The sequence below is a fragment of the Arvicanthis niloticus genome, chromosome 7 (genome assembly GCF_011762505.2).
Source record: "Arvicanthis niloticus isolate mArvNil1 chromosome 7, mArvNil1.pat.X, whole genome shotgun sequence".
Taxonomy (NCBI): domain Eukaryota; kingdom Metazoa; phylum Chordata; class Mammalia; order Rodentia; family Muridae; genus Arvicanthis; species Arvicanthis niloticus.
The window spans coordinates 54,109,431-54,126,321 of NC_047664.1; the positions used below are offsets into that span (position 1 = coordinate 54,109,431).

At 37.6% G+C, this 16,891-nt stretch overlaps 1 long non-coding RNA gene across 1 annotated transcript; it reads right to left on the reverse strand.

The window, feature by feature from the left end:
- Nucleotides 1-7,652: 7,652 nt before the first annotated feature.
- On the reverse strand, nt 7,653-15,405 carry LOC143443099 (uncharacterized). Its single transcript, XR_013111831.1, has 2 exons — nt 15,348-15,405; nt 7,653-12,151 (listed from the first exon to the last, which is right to left on the reverse strand). It is a non-coding gene; the product is annotated as an uncharacterized LOC143443099 (long non-coding RNA).
- Nucleotides 15,406-16,891: the final 1,486 nt, after the last annotated feature.

Here is a 16,891-nt window from a genome sequence, read left to right on the forward strand (position 1 = left end):
CACCACCATTCTGGAATGGAGAAAGCAGAGATGCCAAGGCTTGTCTCCTATGGACCCATTCACTACTGCTTCACCCAAGAGGTCCCTTTAAAACTCACACAGTTACTTTGTGTGTATAGCACAGGTCCCCAGAGGACACTGTAATAGCCAATGTGCAATCTTCTGGATACAGGATCACTCATTAGAACACCTGTGAAACTATTAATCTCTCAAGTGTTTTACAATAGCATTTTACATTCAAATGTATAGGGTGAAGAATGGCTACCTCTAAACAATTTGTTGCCAGTTTTCTTGTTTATTGCATAATTGTCCACTGCCTGATTATGTATTTGATTCCATTGCATACCGATTGTAATACAAAATATGATATCTCACTATATATCTAACATTATATTTATAGGCAAGTTTGGGAAAATTGACAGGTTGCTTGCTCCTCCCCCCCTTAATACACCATTTAGGTCCACAAATTATAGTAGAAATATATGTGCAAATCTGTGTAATGTTTACATTATATTTTTCTCTCCATCTTTTAGTAACACTGATTAACTTAGAGACACTTGGCAATGGTATAGACCTTCTCACAGAGCATTGCGAGAGGAAACTCAATGTGGCATGAATCTGGATCCATTCTAAACAGGTTTGACTGGAGTACCAATTAACTGTCTGTCTTTAACTTTGCAAGTAGAGAGCAAGTTTGGGGCCAAGGCAGCTGTAGGTCTCACTTCCGTACTAGAAACTCAACATTAGTGACTAAATGGAACATGTCCACCTGTCTACTTGATGTTGAAACCTGGTGGAAAAGAACAGAGAGGTAATAGCAAAAATAAGGGATTCTACTAAGGTCCCGAGACTTTTGCTTTTTTTATTTTTGTTTTTTTTTCCCTGCCCACATTTTATGAAAAAGAACCACTGTAAGACATTTCATATTGTCATATGTCCAGAATGTTCTAAGCCTACCCAGCTCAGACTTGCTTCTCTTTTCTTTACATCCTCATTTTCTGACACATTCTCATGAATATTAGCTAAAAAATATTTTTAATAGAGACTGTGTCTTTTTAAACAAAATCATATAATTTAATAGGGTAGGAGAGGAAAACTAATTTTTTCACAAGACACTATTAGAAATGCCCCTGTAAAGCTCTTCTTCCTCACTGCAGATGACCCATGACAGAGCCTGGAGTTAGCCAGAGGCATAAACGTACAAGTTTAGGAAAAGGGTTCGCATTATCCAATGCAGATCTGCATCAGTACTTCTTGTCACTTTTAAACTGCAAGGCAAGAATCTCCGTTTGATGCATTGAAAGTCTTTGGTATAGTAGGAGACAAAAAGGCTGAACACAGGCACGAACACAGAGAACGGCTGAGAATATTGCACCTCAAGGAACATTTAAATACTTAGGTTTTCAATGAATTCTTACATTCTCCGTACAGATCCAGAGTTGTTTGCAGACTGTAAAGCAGAATAACAGACCCTGGCTGGGATTTGCAAGACACATGTATCACTTTAGCTTTAGACTGTTGCTTCAGTATATTCCTTGTATTTTTTTTTCTCCCTCTTTGAGGCTGAGAAGTTTCTAGCAGTCTAGTCCTTCCTACAAAAAATAATAACAAATGCCACCTTCCCAGATAATGTTTTCAATGGGTTTCTCATGACAGGATTATCAGAATTCCTTCTCTTGCTACAGGATTCTGAATCAGCAAAATTTCAGCTTTATTGCATGATAAGAATTGACTGCTTTAGATCTAGGATGGGACTGCCAGCCTCTGACACTGTTTTGTGTTGGGGTTTTAAATCTGGGGAGTCTTCTGAACATGACTAGTACACAGAGGAATCCCCACTCCTGAAACACCTCAGTGCCTGCTGCTTTTCTCTAGCCATTGCCTCTGAGCTTCCAGAAGACATGACTAATGATTTTGAATTACAGTGTCCTGGTGACTTGTCAGTGACAGATAGAAACGAGGGACTCCTAAACCGGTCACGTCTTCACCAGCTCCGGTATTAGTTTCTTCTTAGCCATTCATAATCAAGATTCAACACTGTTTTAGCTGCTTTTAAATCTCTAGATAACCTCTTTAAGACAGACAGCTGTTGGAAATTGAAAGAGGAGCCTGTAATATGGAGGCAAGTACAATTGCTTTGATAAATGAAGCTGGGCTTCAAGGCATCCAGGGAAAACAGTTCAAAGACAAAAGGAAAACACAAAGAAGCAACCCACAAGAGCCCTCATTTGTTTCATTTATGAAAACCTCTCCCTTCCAGAAGTGGGATTTCTCTCCTCTGTAGAAAACTCTAGTTGCTTTCTGGTCTTTCTCTCTCTCTCTCTCTCTCTCTCTCTCTCTCTCTCTCTCTCTCTCTCTCTCTCTCTCTCTCCCTCTCTCTCTCCCTCTCTCTCTCTCCCTCTCTCTCTCTCCCTCTCTCTCTCTCCCTTCTTCTCCCTCCCTCCCTCCTTTCCTCTTCCTCTCCCTCTCTCTCTCTGTCTCCCTTCCTCCCTACCTACCTCATTCCTTCCCTCATTCCTCTCTCTCTCTCTCTCTCTTTCTCTCTCTCTCCCTCCCTCCCTCTCTTTCCCTCCCTCCCTCTCTCTCTGTCTCTCTGTCTGTCTCCCTTCCTCCCTCCCTACCTCATTCTTTCCCTCATCCCTCCCCCACCATGTGGGGGGGGGAAGAGAGGGTGGGTGAGGGGAGAGAGAGAGAGAAAGAGAGACAGAGAGAGAGAAACATAGTGAGCGAGAGAGAGAGAGAGAGAGGTGGAGAGAGAGAGATGTAAAAACTGTTAAGGAAGGTACACTAATACCATGTATACACGCTGTTTTGGCTGCTGGTCATCTCTGGGTGCTTTCCAGAAGTCCCTGTATTTCTTTTCATTGATTAGAGTGGGATGGCACCGTAATTCACTCATTCCCCACACAACAAATAAAGGCTGCTGAAATCCTCAGAAACAGTGCAGGCTGCTTTGGCCACATCTTTTCTCCCCAGCTCATTGTGAAGGACAGTAAGTGAGCATTTGACTTAATCAGATTCTTTGTCTTGGAACTTTGAATCTCAGCAAGAGAGATTTAAGATCCAAAAGCACAAACAGTGTTCATTTATCCCAACCATACTGTCTTGCTATCCTGGCTTAACAGTCATCCTGTCCTATTGCCTCTGTTCTGTTTGGAACTTTGTATGTGTGATCTTGTTTTCTGGTGTGTACATTTATTTCAGGAGATACCCGATATCTTTCCAGTAAATTTACTTTTGCTTACATTGTTCACAATAGGCTTTTATTGTTGCAGCCAAAACCAAACAGAACAAAACAAAAAAGACCGAGGGATATATCCATTGTGAACCACATCAGAGATGAGGTTAATTAAGTATGAACACAGACTCTTGTCACGATGCATTTCCTCAGGGGCCAGAGCTTGTTTTAACCCTGAATATCCATTGTGAAACAACTTTAATGAAAGTTCTAAATATTGATCGCACCTTTTGTCAACAAAATGTAGTGGATACTTACTATATGGCTCCTTCCAGATGGGAACAGAGTGAAAGATGAAGGAAACAAAAAAACGTATTTTTGAGAGGCTCCTAACCAGAAGCTGGGATGTGTAGGGCTAAAGGTAAGGCTCAGAGGCAGAGCAGTTGCCTCTCACACAAAACTGCTAAGGCTTCATTCCTAATACTAGATGAAAATAACAATAACTCCAACAGATGTTGTCAAACTAACACTTTGGCACAGATGGCGAATATTCTAGTATGACACAGTAGTTCAACCCTATATCCATCCATATTGACTTAGTGCATCTCATGATGGACTCAGCTACCTCATCACCAATAAAAGATTTTGTGGAGGTGGCTTGGAAGAGGCATGAAAATTTTTATATTGCAGATTCTGATTTTTTAAATACTTTCTCTGGTCATGTTTCTTGTTACTCAAGTTGTCCTAAAAGTCTTTGTACAGTTTAAAAAAAAAAAAAATCCGTGAATTTCTCTTCTTTCTGCCTCTATCTCTCAAGTGCTAGAATTCCAGATGACTTTCTTATCTGGTCTAGCCAAGAAAGTCTTCCTTTACAACTTTTTTTTGCCTTACTCGAACCATATTTATTTTTCAAAGAAATCACTGCTCCAATTTTTCCCTAACTGATATCACTCTTCTCAATAAACCAAGGGCCCTTTTGTCAAAGGACCTATCATTCTTAGAACAAAATAAAGAATCAGAGAGATATTTTTGGCAAAGCTGATATAGAACTTATATATGATCTGGGGCCAAAAACTTGTACCAAAAATCTACAATTTAATATGGTTCTCACAAACCTTATAAATTCTGTACTTTTATTTTACACAACATAACAGACTTTAATAGACCTTAGTAGACCTTATTTCTTTCAGATGTCTACTTGAAGATAATCTGCATGTTTTACAAACTCCTCTATATCAGACTGTTGGAGTGGCTCAGCCACCATGGTGTTTTGCCTCCCAAGCCTGAAGACCTGAGTTCAATCTCTGTATCACATAGTAAAAAGGAGAGAACTGACTTTTGAAATCTTTCATCTGACTGCCACACTTTCTGTGGTATATGTGTCCCCCAATAAATAAATAAAACAAATAAATAACAAATTGTAAATATTCTAGTTTATAAATATGTAAGAAAATAAAAATACCATACAGGAAATAGTGTGGGAAAAAAAAAAAGAAACTTAAAGTTGATTTTACCCCAAGATGCAATCTATTTAATAAATTAGTATATAAAAGAAACTCGAGTAGATAGGTAAATAAAATGAATACATGCCAAGAATTTCAATGGTGTTCTCTTTGCTTTGTGAAATTAGATGCTTTGTAGAAGTGATATTTTCATACCAAACTGTCTGTTTGATTCATACCAGTATGCATCGAGTACTTTTGCCTCAGTGTACATTTCTTAGCTGTTTAGTGAGCGCAGTCTAGAGACATGAGTTCATGGATACTGAGGCCAACTGTTGAGACACTCAGACTAATAAGAAGTAGTCTTATGAAAGAGAGTCCTACCCAGATACTCTTTGACTTTCACAAATGTTATTTTTTCAGGAGTTAGTTACCAAGACTTACTCTCCTACAGCTTCCTCAAGAACAGATCACAGAAACTCAAGAACCCAGCACAGAAAATAGTTACATTCCAGATGAAGATGCAATAGGTATGGAGTACTGAGCTATCTCTGGGGACAGAGATCATCCCCTTCATTCAGAATCCTAACACCTTCCCCTGGATTTGATAATAGAAGATCGGGAGCTTCACAGCTCAGAGACTCATGGGATTTGGTTCACAGCTCATTGTGTTGCATTGCATTGCCATGTGGTATGTAAATGAGTGACCATTTCTAAATAATCAATTCCATTAGAAGTGGGGTTCATGAAATTTAATATATACTATTGTATTGAAAATACAGACAATGGGATTTTTGTATCATCACTGACTTAATACCATGAATGTAGCACTTACAAATCTTGAAGACAGTAATTCTACATGAACCAGTTGCTTTATAAGAAACAATGGTTAGAAAAACTTCTGGCCCAAATATACAGAATAAACCAAGACAGCATATCAATACTTAATCTTATATACAGCTTCCAAGAAGGCCCAGCTAACTAGGTCAGGATATTTTTGTTTGTTTGTTTGTTTGTTTGTTTGTTTAACCCTGTTCCAACCTAATAGACCTCAGCCATGATCTATATAAGAGTTCTATGTAAAGCACAAGACATCTCTGCCTTTAGTATACTTGAATGTGACAGCTGTACAGCCACCTGTCATCCTTTCAAATAAGAATTTAAGAGCAGAATGTCAGGGAGTCCCATGAGTATAGGTCTGGAAGCTTTTGCCCCATTCTACGACCTACCACCTCGGGGCCACCAAATCCTCACAGTGCTGTCATTGCTAACTGAAAGGAAGCATAAGACAAAATGTGGGTCCCAGATGTGGAAGCTTCTTATGCACCCCCAGACTCCCCATCATTGACAGTAGATGACAGTATATACAAGCCCTATGAAGACATTTATGGAAGAATTTGTTGAAGGTTATAAATGATATAAAAATCATGGCTCTTATTTCGAAAGAATAAAATAGTTTATTTCGGAGTCAAATTTGAGCAAACACGGCACAGGAACACTAATTCAGATTTCCGCAAATTCCATATTGCAATGTGGTAACAGATTTATAAAGTTTTTTGTAGTTACAGAAAAAGAAAGTCATGAACCAAAACATTGTTTTTTAAATTGCACTGGTGGAAACGCTAGGTAGACAGGATGCAGCAAACTGAGGAAAACTCATCTCATAGGCCTTAAGTGCTAAGGATGACCACTTGGCTTTGGGGTTACTGAAAGCTAATGATGTGCTAAGTTAATGCAACACTAAATATTTCATACAGTAGTCACAAGGATGATGACTAAGATACAGAATAGCTATGAAGGTAGCTAAAGATAGTCAGAGATAATTTGAGTCTAAATCTATGTGGTGGTTTGAATAATAATTGCCTGCATAGGCTCATATATTTGAATATTTAGTCAACAGGCAGTGGCCTTACCTGAGAAGGATGAGGAGGTGAGTCCTTATTGGATGTAGTGTTTCACTGGCTGTGGACTTTGAGATTTCAAAATTCCAATCCAGGCCCAATGTTTTTGCTCTCTTTCTGCTGTTTGTAAATCTGAATATCATCCTCTCAGCTATGTCTCCACCATTGTCTCAATCTGTTGCCCTGTTGCCGCTATGCTTCCTGCCATGATGATAATGGACTAAATCTCTGAAACTGTAAGCCGGCCTCAATTAAATCATTTCTTTTATAAAAGTTGCCATGATTGTTGTGTCTCTTCACAACCATAGAAAAGTTACCAAGACAATCTCCAACATTTCAACCTTTATCTCAACACTGACTTCTAACAAGTCAATCAGCCTTGGGGAATTTCAGTGTAGGTGAAACTTTCCAGAAACTGACGTCCACATATGAAGCAACATCATAAGGAACTTGAAGTTAGATGAAATGACAGTCAGTTCTCTTCTTCTTTTCTAGTCCACATTGAGTTCAATATTGTGAAAACACAGATTTAAGGTAACCCCAATGAAATACCTAGTGTAGTTAATTAATTACCTTCATTATTGATTCTATTTTTAAAAATTAAGCTATTAAGCCCAGGTTTGCAAATAGCAAATAGACTGAAGGTAGACACTAAAGGTAATTGTTGATTTGTATTACTGTCATTAAGACTCTGGCCTCTCCTTGGTTCTAATCCTCATAATCCATGTGAGAGGGACTCAGAAGAAACACACAAAGCTCGGCATAGGCAACAGGATGCATTGCAAATAGTAAAATGGAGCACAGCCCTAGGGTTGTGAGTGGGTCAAGGCCCAAAAGACCATTGTATTAACCTTCATTTTTAGGCAATTGAACCCATCTGACTCTGTCAGGATCTGCTGACTTTCTGAATTACTCTGAAAAGCATCACCTTTCTCGATTCTACTATCCCTTATTCATTTTTTCCTATATTGGACATGCTTAGGGCTTAGGGATAGTATGTGCTTTCTCATTCTTCCTTTGAAGACTCTTCCACCCCACAGCTTCCTACAACTTTTGTAGCTGCTTGACTGGCATCCACTTGTAACCTCCCAGCCTAATATGGTCTTTCCTTTCTCTGTCTTCTTTAAGACATTGTTGAGATTTATATATTGGCTGCTCTGTTGTTTTTTTTTTTTTTTTAAGTTACCCCCCAGCCTCTTTCTTACTGAGTATTTAAATTATTTTAATAATAATAATAATAAAAACAATGTCAAAGTTGACACTAATTTTGCTAGTAATCTATGCCATCCCAGATGAGACTTCCCAAAGTTTCTAGTTAAAAAAAAAATGCCCTTCAGTTTCTGGAATACACCTTTAACCCCAGCTCTTTGGAAGCAGAAGCATGCAGATTTCTCAGTTCAAGGCCAGCCTGGTCTACAAATCAAGTTTCCAGATAGCCAGGGCTACACAGTGAAACCCTGCCTTGAAAACGCAAGTAGACTAATCAGGAAAACATGACAGCCCTTCAGTCTACTTGTGTCTAACAGATTCACATTCTCACGCACACACTGTGCAGGACACAGGCTTTCAGTGAAAGACTAAATGAACATAGTGTGGACCGTCAGGCACATGCCCCATAAATGTTTAGAAAGACAACACATTTCAGACACTTCCTGAACAAACCCTGAAATAGAGAATGGAGCTTTAGATTGCAACGTAAGACTTCGTCTCACCTGTCTTCTGGCAGATGGTTGTGTTGGAAAGCACAGAATCAGACTTACCAGAAGACCATCATGACCAAATTGTGCCAAACATTAGATAGCAAAAGGATGGTTCCCCTCAAATGATGACTTTGGCCCTCTTAGATTGTGCTGTTTATTTTTGGAATTGAATCAATTTTATTAAAATGCAACATCTTAACTATTCAATATATATGAATTTCATATATATGAGACTTTCTGGAATCCCCACCTTATCTTCTGGTTGAGAATTAGGAGGCTATAATTTGAACTTTTCTAGGTTACCAAACCATGGCTTCCTATGTTCAGGCATTCTGATGTCTCCAACTCCAAATAAAGGAGATTGGAATGCAGTTGCTATGGAATGTACTAATTAATTACATTTACTTTACATAATTGGCATTAGGGCTTTTTGAACAAAAAATGCAAATTTATGGAAATTGGTTGAAATCTTTATGCAAAATAATATAAAAATGGACTCCTAAATTATTGGGAAAAAATAAGGTAGTTTTAATTGAACAGCTAAAAGATTTGTACTTTGTTATATGATTACATCTAGTAAACTCAATTTCAAAAGTAAGTTCATTTGCTTTTATCTAACCCTTCCATCTCTTGCTCAGTATTGTTGCTATAATTATCACCAATAAGGGACCAATCTTATTTTCTATCTTACTTTGCATCACACATTAGTTCTGTAAACAGAAATGGAATATGTTATTCTTTTGAACAGAGCCTTGTGCATTACAAATTAGGCAGAGTTGGGCCAAAGGATTGTGAAACAGCCAATTATTGCTTATGGAGGACACAATGCAGCACCCTGCTCAATTGCTGCTTTGCAGACAGAATGACTTTGCCATAGAACCAGCCTTTCCACAAAGGATCCTTGCAGCACAGTCGTAAAGTAGATGGCCTTGCAATCAATAGAGAGTACCTGACAACTGTGGCAAGGAACTGTGATGCTGACGAATAGGCAGTCGGTAGTACAACAGAAAGAACCCTGAGATGCCCATGACATAGCGGTGAATACTGATAAGTGAGGCTTTATTTTTAAGGGCCCAGCAATGTTAATATACATGAATAAACACTAAATGACAGAAGTGAGAAATTAAGCATTGTCAGGTTAAGCGGCATAGACATTAACACACAATTAACAAGCTGGTAATTATTGGTGGACAACTCCCCAAGTTCATAGAGATTCAATTTAATATACATTCAGTTAATCAAGAAATTAGACTGACCTCCAGGTTCCAAGGGGAGTATGGTAGCATTATAAGATTCAAATAATTACATTAATCCTTCAACTTTTATATTCAATATCTTTTCTTCGACGTAATGGGTTGTGGGTGTTGGAAACAGAATGGGGATTGGGGGTGCTAGCACTATTTTAGCCCCTCAATTTGGTTAATTATTTCTTAAAATAAGGTTGGGATTCAATTCCAATTATTTTTCCCTTAGATTTTTACCACTAAGTAAAATGTAATATGAGATTGTCGGAGAGTATTTAAAACTTGTCACTTTCTCATCAGAGATGGTGGGTGAATTGATCTTGACAAAGAGGAGGCCACATTCGCACTTCTGCCCCTCTAGAATGAGACATAGCTAAAGGACCAATATCTGTTTGCAGTTTGAAGCAGAGAAATGAAAATTGTAAGTCTTAGAAGTGATTGCCTCAGATAGTCAGAGTTTTCAACCCCAAAGGCTGTGTGTGATCTTATTACACAGTGCCTTGGATCATAAACATGATGCTGTAGTTTTCCTGTATCCAAAATAAATTAAGAACGAGGACTAGCTAAAAGAAAATGAATTTATTTACACTTTAATTTGATAGAGGGGAAGGGTGTCGTAGGTGATATCGAGGTTCCAGATTCTAGTGTCCCTGAACAAGGAACTGAGAAGAGTGAAGAACATGCTTTAGAAGCAGAGATGGTATAGCAAATGATAATACACTCACAAGGGGGAGAATGAAGGCAGGAACAGAGAGAGCAGGAGCTCCGTGTATGTCTGTACAAAGTGCTAAGGTTTTTATGTTACCTTTATGAGCCTGAAGGCTTATTTGCATAATGTGTGATGTTTGCCTTGTTTGCATATCATGGAGTTTTCTGTACATACTCTGCCTGCTCCGTGTAATTTTATGTTCAGCCTCATGACTCCCATGTTTATCGTCATCTTAAAGCTCCCCTCAAAAATAGTTATCTTAGTAACCTCATGTCCTGTATCATCTAATTTTTTGTTTGAGAAAATTGCATGACTGACAGGGGCTTGGGGAAGAAAGGGTTTATTTTGGTTTTTGACCTTAAGGTACAGATAAAGTTGGTTGTGTGGGAAGCCATGGAATGTAGAAAACCAACAAATCTGGACATAAAACCTTAAAGCAAATCATCACCGCCTAAAAGTTTTATTATGTTCACAAACAGAACCAAATGTGTACCAAGTGTTCATATACATGACCCTATGGGAGTGGCTCTTTTCAAACACTTTGGAGTACTTCTGTGGGGCTGTGCAATTAGTCCATTTTGGACTGGCTGAGCCCAAGATTTTCTACCTTTCTACTTTACCAACTTTGTGTGTGTGTGTGTGTGTGTGTGTGTGTGTTTATATATCTTCTGTAAGATGCTGTGGAAGGCTGGGGAAAGTGGAAACCACCACAGTAGGTGTGAAGAATAAAAAGGCTATTCAAGCTGGAGCTGGTTTTGTATGAATGTGCAGTAAAACAAATCTGTGTCCCTTAGTTAGCTTCTAGAGAGAATCTCCTTTTTATAATCTTATGTCTATGCATAATGGGGAGTGCTCATTATTGGGATCAGTGCATTGTGAGAAAGGACATAGAGAACAGGAATAGTTATGTTACCCATTCAAACAATCAAAACAGAGAACCTCCCTTAGTAGTTAATCCTTTCTTCCTTTCTACCCCATAATAAGAAAACTCAGATTGTAGCCTGGAGCCCATGGGGACTCTTACTTCTGTGGCCCACTGTCAGTAGTGACAATATCTTCCTCTATAATCTTCACTATCACTTTGTTCTAAATGAAGTTATCTTGCTTCTTTTACAAATCTGTGTGAGCCCTTATTTCCAATGCTTTGGATATGAGACCATGAACCTGAAAGTGCCTGACCCAATCACTCTAGAAATAAGGCTTGCCTAGATATAAATGTCCATTACAAAATCATGTTGACTTTCAGTTGTTGTGATGGTATTGAGAACAGGGAACTTTAAAGAATGATTATAACACAAGGCTAGACACTCAAGATGGCACAAGTGTCCATTTCAATCCTGTTCTACAGTGGATAAATTATGCATGAGTAGCTGTGCTGTTAAAAGGGAGCCTGTTTTGAATCAGCATTCCCTGGCCCCCACTTTCACTTTCTCCACACCATGCATTCTGCCATGGTAAGATCCAGTAAGAAGGCACTTGACAGATGCAGCTCTTTGATCATAAACTTCCCACACTCTGCAACTTCAATGAATAAATGTCTTTTCTTTACAAATTACCCAGTGTGTGGTGGTCTCGGATAGTAGCAGAAAATGGGCTCAGACAGGGCTATATTAAAAGGTGTAAAGAATGAAGCTTAGAGATAATTAACGTCCTTGTTCCTAGATGAGACATATAACAAATCTGACTTAGAAGTTTGCTTCTCCTTGGTTGGTGATTGGCATCACATATTTCAAGTTAGCATTGTTGTTAGCAGCAGCAGGGTGATTATGTCTCGTTTTCTTCTTCTCTTCTTGTCTTTCTTCATTCATTATTCATCTTTAAGTTAAAGCTCTTTGGTTGGCCTGTGCAAAACTTCCAGGAGAACTGTTGTTTGCCAAAACTATGAGAGCTGCACAGTCAGAAGTGAAAAAAAGTCTGGAGATATTGACTTCAAATGGGCGAGTATTATGGTATATAAATTAGATGCCAATAAAGTTGCTACAAAACAAAGAAAAATTGTGAAGTTAAGTAGAAAATTTATACCTATAAAATCATCAGAATAATTATAGTCTGCTCACCAGTTCATTCAGAAATTCATTCAGTGTATTGTTCATTAAACATTTTATGCAACATTGGAATTATATTCATGCATATAAATCAGTCTCCACCCTGCTACCAACATCAGAAGAAAAAAGGCAGATGTGTCAAATATCATTCAGCAAACACAGAAGGGTACTTAGTCAATGAAAGCTGTTTTGGAATAGAGATAGAGGAGTGGGAGGGTTCTGGACAAAGGGTGGGCATGCCAAAAGCATCAGCAATCTTAAGAAAAGATCCTTGGCTATGATAAGCTCAGATCTTTGGTTCTACAGCGAAATAGATATTTTTGTAATAAAATCCATGTTAGGGTTCGGAAAGGCATGGAAGACGGAGTCATCAGGAGGGGTCAGGGAATATGAATTATTCTTTAAGCAAAATACATTACAGCTATATGACAGTGATCTGAAGACAGAAAAACCTAAGTCTTATTAAAGATAAGAGTTACTTGTCTCATTGGAACAAAGTACCTAAATAAAACAACTTATATAAAGAAAGGTTGACTTTTGCTGACATTTTGAGAGAAGTTCATCATGGTTGGCAAGTTCTGATACAAGGAATAAAGTTGCTGGTCACATTGTATCCATAGTCAGGAAGCTGAAAATTGTTTCTCCTTTTATTAGTCCAGATTCATAACCTGTGGAATGGTGTGCTGCTCATCATCACAGTTTCCCATTTCAATCTATTCTAGAAAAAAAAAAAAACATCTAGGCATAACCGAAGGACTGTGTTCTAGGTGTCCCTTCATGTTGGCAAGAAATAGTAATTATCACATACAGTATTGTTGAGGGTATAAAAATGGAAATTTGAGTATGTATTTATAGAAATTGAAGAAGATGCAGGTCATTTTAAAGCTCAGAATCTTCTCAACTGTTATATCATATTTATATAAATGTGCATGCATGTGTGTGTCTATGTGTCTCTGTGTGTGTGTGCATGGGTGTGTGTTGTGTGTGCATGTGTAAATACTCATCTTTAGTATTTTTCATTAGCAACCTAATTAATATGGACAGAGAAGATAGGAGAGAATAAACAGAAGGTCAAAACTTAGGATGTTGTCCCTTAATGTTTTTCTTTAGATCACTGCATATAGCTGTATTATTAATGTATTTCACTTGAAGAACAATTTATGTTCCCTGCCCCTTTCTGGTAACTTCTTCTCTCATGCCTTTACCAAAACCTTTTCTTCCAAAATGTCCATTTTTCTCTGGAGCCTATGCTCTGATCTCACTCTATCCTAAATATTACACATTTTGGAATAAAAGGCATGCTAGTTTTTTTTGAAAGGCTTCAAACCCCAATGCCTTGTAAGTTTTCATATGGAAGTGCCCATTCTGTGTTATCAAAATATTAAGTGTAAATATATCTTTATTTAATTCTCATAATAATACTGAGTTCAATTTTACATACTAGGAAAATATAAGTAGTAGGTATTTTGTAATAAATACTGAATCTAAAATGGATATATTGAATCCTTGTACTTCTACCATTGAAATAGATGGGGTACATTGAGGTTTAAGTTTCTTTTCAACCACACTCTAGAGAGGTGAAAGGGCTGATGACTTGCAAACTAATATTACACAGAAAGTTGACTTTTATGGAAATAATAAATGCATAAGGTAGGAAAATCACCTTTTAAATCCAGGGCATAAAAAAAAGGACTTCTACTCCAATGGCATTCTGATCCTTACTTTATATCAGTTGCTATAAATATCTCAGTTTTAGTGAGGAACACTGTGTAAAATATTTATAAACTTTGAACATTGACCTCTGACCTTTTGTTTAAATTATAAGATACTTTTCACTTATATCATTCTTATTTCTTCTCCTTTGAATCAAATTTCCAGCAACACTCTAACTTTCATATTGTCAAGGTTTATGAGACTGCAATAATTTCAACAAATATAATTATGCATCTGACTTTGCTTGAAGTTGCCCCAAATGGCTGAAATTCATTGTGTTTAGCATGTACCTATAATAAACAGTAAACTCTCTAACTTAAAAGAGATAAGTTTCCTAGTCTGAATCACATTTTTTAACTGCCCATGGTCTGGCCATGCATTTTTGGCATAGGTATAAATGTGTTATGACATATTCCTGTTGAACCATTTCAAAATGTACTAAATCATTGCTACATGATCAGGTCACTGGAATGACACTGTTCTTGAGGTGACAGAGAGGTAGAACTTTAGAACCTTGCTTTCTCCACTAATATTTTATGTTCTTAATTTCTAGATAATGATTGAGTTTGGGGAAAGGCTAAATCTGATTCTGGATGTAAAGTTATTAGTTGTCTTAGTTCCTTCTCTCTTGCTGTGACAAATCATCATGACCAAAGAGACTTATAGAAGAATGAGCTTATGAATCTTTAGAGTCTTTAACAGTGAGTTCATTATTGCCATGAGAAAAAAGCATGGCAGCAGGCAGGCAGGCATGCTGCTGAAGCAGGAGCAGAGACACTACATCCTTATTTATAAGTAGGAGGCAGAGAGAGGGCGAGAGAGAGGGAGAGGGAGGAGAGGGAGGGGAAGAGAGAGAGAGAGAAGGGGAGGGGAGAGAAAAAGAGAGAAAGAGAGAGAGAGAGAGAGAGAGAGAGAGAGAGAGAGAGAGAGAGAGAGAGAGAGAGAATTAACTGTGAATGTCACAGGCATTTAAACCTCGGTGCCTGTTTGTTCCCAAGTAACACACCTTGTCCAACAAAGCCATACCTCCTAATCCTTTACAAACAAGTTAACCAAACTGGTACCAAGTATTGAAATACATGAGCCTTTGGTGGTCATTCTCTTTCAAACCACCGCAATGATCATGCATACACTGTTTGCTGACCTAAAACATTTTCTGTTGATGTGAAACATTTCTCTTTTCAAGGGCTCTACATCCTTTGTTTTATATTGAATTATTCACATTAAACTCTTAAGACTCAAAGGGAGTTCATGCAGTCTATCACTTCTTATTAGATAGTTTTATCTAAGAATGCCTACTGCTCTTGCATACTGGAGCTCCACTGCACTGGGCATCCTGCTCAACTCTGATTCCAAAATTTATCTTCTCTGTTACTTTTCTGGTTGGAAATGTTGCCAGAAATTTGTGGTCTTACCTCTCTGTGCACTTGAATCCATGCTGAAGCAACTTCCTAAGCTGGATGAGAATACAACCTATAACAAGAGATTATTCCAACAAGGAAGAATGCAGTAAAAATTTTACATTTTGGTGTCAAGATTGTCTACTTTATAATCATATAGTAGACAGATAATTTGCATAGCTAAATACTTCTTTAAGAAAGAAAATTTCCTTTTTCTATATTAATGTGGTGCTTTATATTTTCTAGAACCTGGGTTTGCTAGAAATAAATCACCTCTAAATTCTCTCTTCCAGGCACCTGACCTTTCTCAAAAACTTTATTATCTCCCTTTTATCTCTATGTTCTAAACTTACCTAGTAATTTCTCTCTTTCTTTCTCTCTGTTTCCACTTATCATTTGCAAGAGTTTAGTTGTGAAATAATTACAGAAACTAATTCTTAAAATATCCTGTTTTATTAGCTTATTGACTCTTCCAGTGTGGTGACTCTCTTTGCTTTTACTGAAACGTGAATAATTTTAAGCATATGAAGAAACTGACTTCTTAATGTTGCTGGTGTAGTATAAGATGCTAAAACTAAGTAGAGGACTTGCCAAGTGCGTTTGTGTGTGTGTGTGTGTGTGTGTGTGTGTTTATCACTTTTGTTGTTTTATTTCCTATTTGAGAAAAAGATCTCACAAAGCCCAGGCTGATCTTAAATTCACTCTGTAGGCAAAGATGACCTTAAATGTCTGATCCTTCTGCTCCCAAGTGCTGACACTATGCCACTATGCTTGGCTTTGTTTTGTTTTATTTGGAATAATTTTGCTTTATTTGAGAAAAGGCCTCATGTAGCCCAGGCACTGATTTATTCTGAAGTTGAATGTGACCTTGAACTCCTCATCTTCCTGTTTCTACCTTCCAACTAGTACCTATCACCATACTCAGGTTCCTTGTGTACTATAGAAAAAATAAACAAATATACAAATAAATAAATAAAGTCAATCTGAATTTATGAAGTAAGGAAACTATAAAAATAATAAATATGCTACCAAAATTGTCAAAGATCAAACGTTTCAGAACTGTTATTGTAGTAATTGGAAGAAATTAAGAAATATACTTACATGTTGACAAGAAGAGCAAAGTTTAGAATGGTTTAGTTGTTCTATCTCTACGTCTCTAAAGCAGCCATGGCAGAGCAGCCTGGTGCCTTAACTAAGTACACACTTAGTTATCATATAAAAGTCTGGGTTCAATTTCTAGCACTGAAAGGAAAACAGACCAACTGTAAACTTGAAAATCTATATTCTAATGTCCTAAGGAGGGATGAAAAGCAGCAGCCAACCAACGACTAGTAGATACTAAATAGACGAGCAACACTGGCCCCCAGCCCCAGAGATTTATCTGAGAATGCCAATTCTGTTAAGGCAATTCCAGAAAGAAACCTGCATTCAAATAATTTGTTTTCGTGTGGCACAACTCAGAGTTTGTTCAATATGTATTCTTCTTTACTCAACCTTGCCATGCACATTATTTGATATTGCTAATTTCAGAGATGGATATACAAACTGAGGCAGACAAA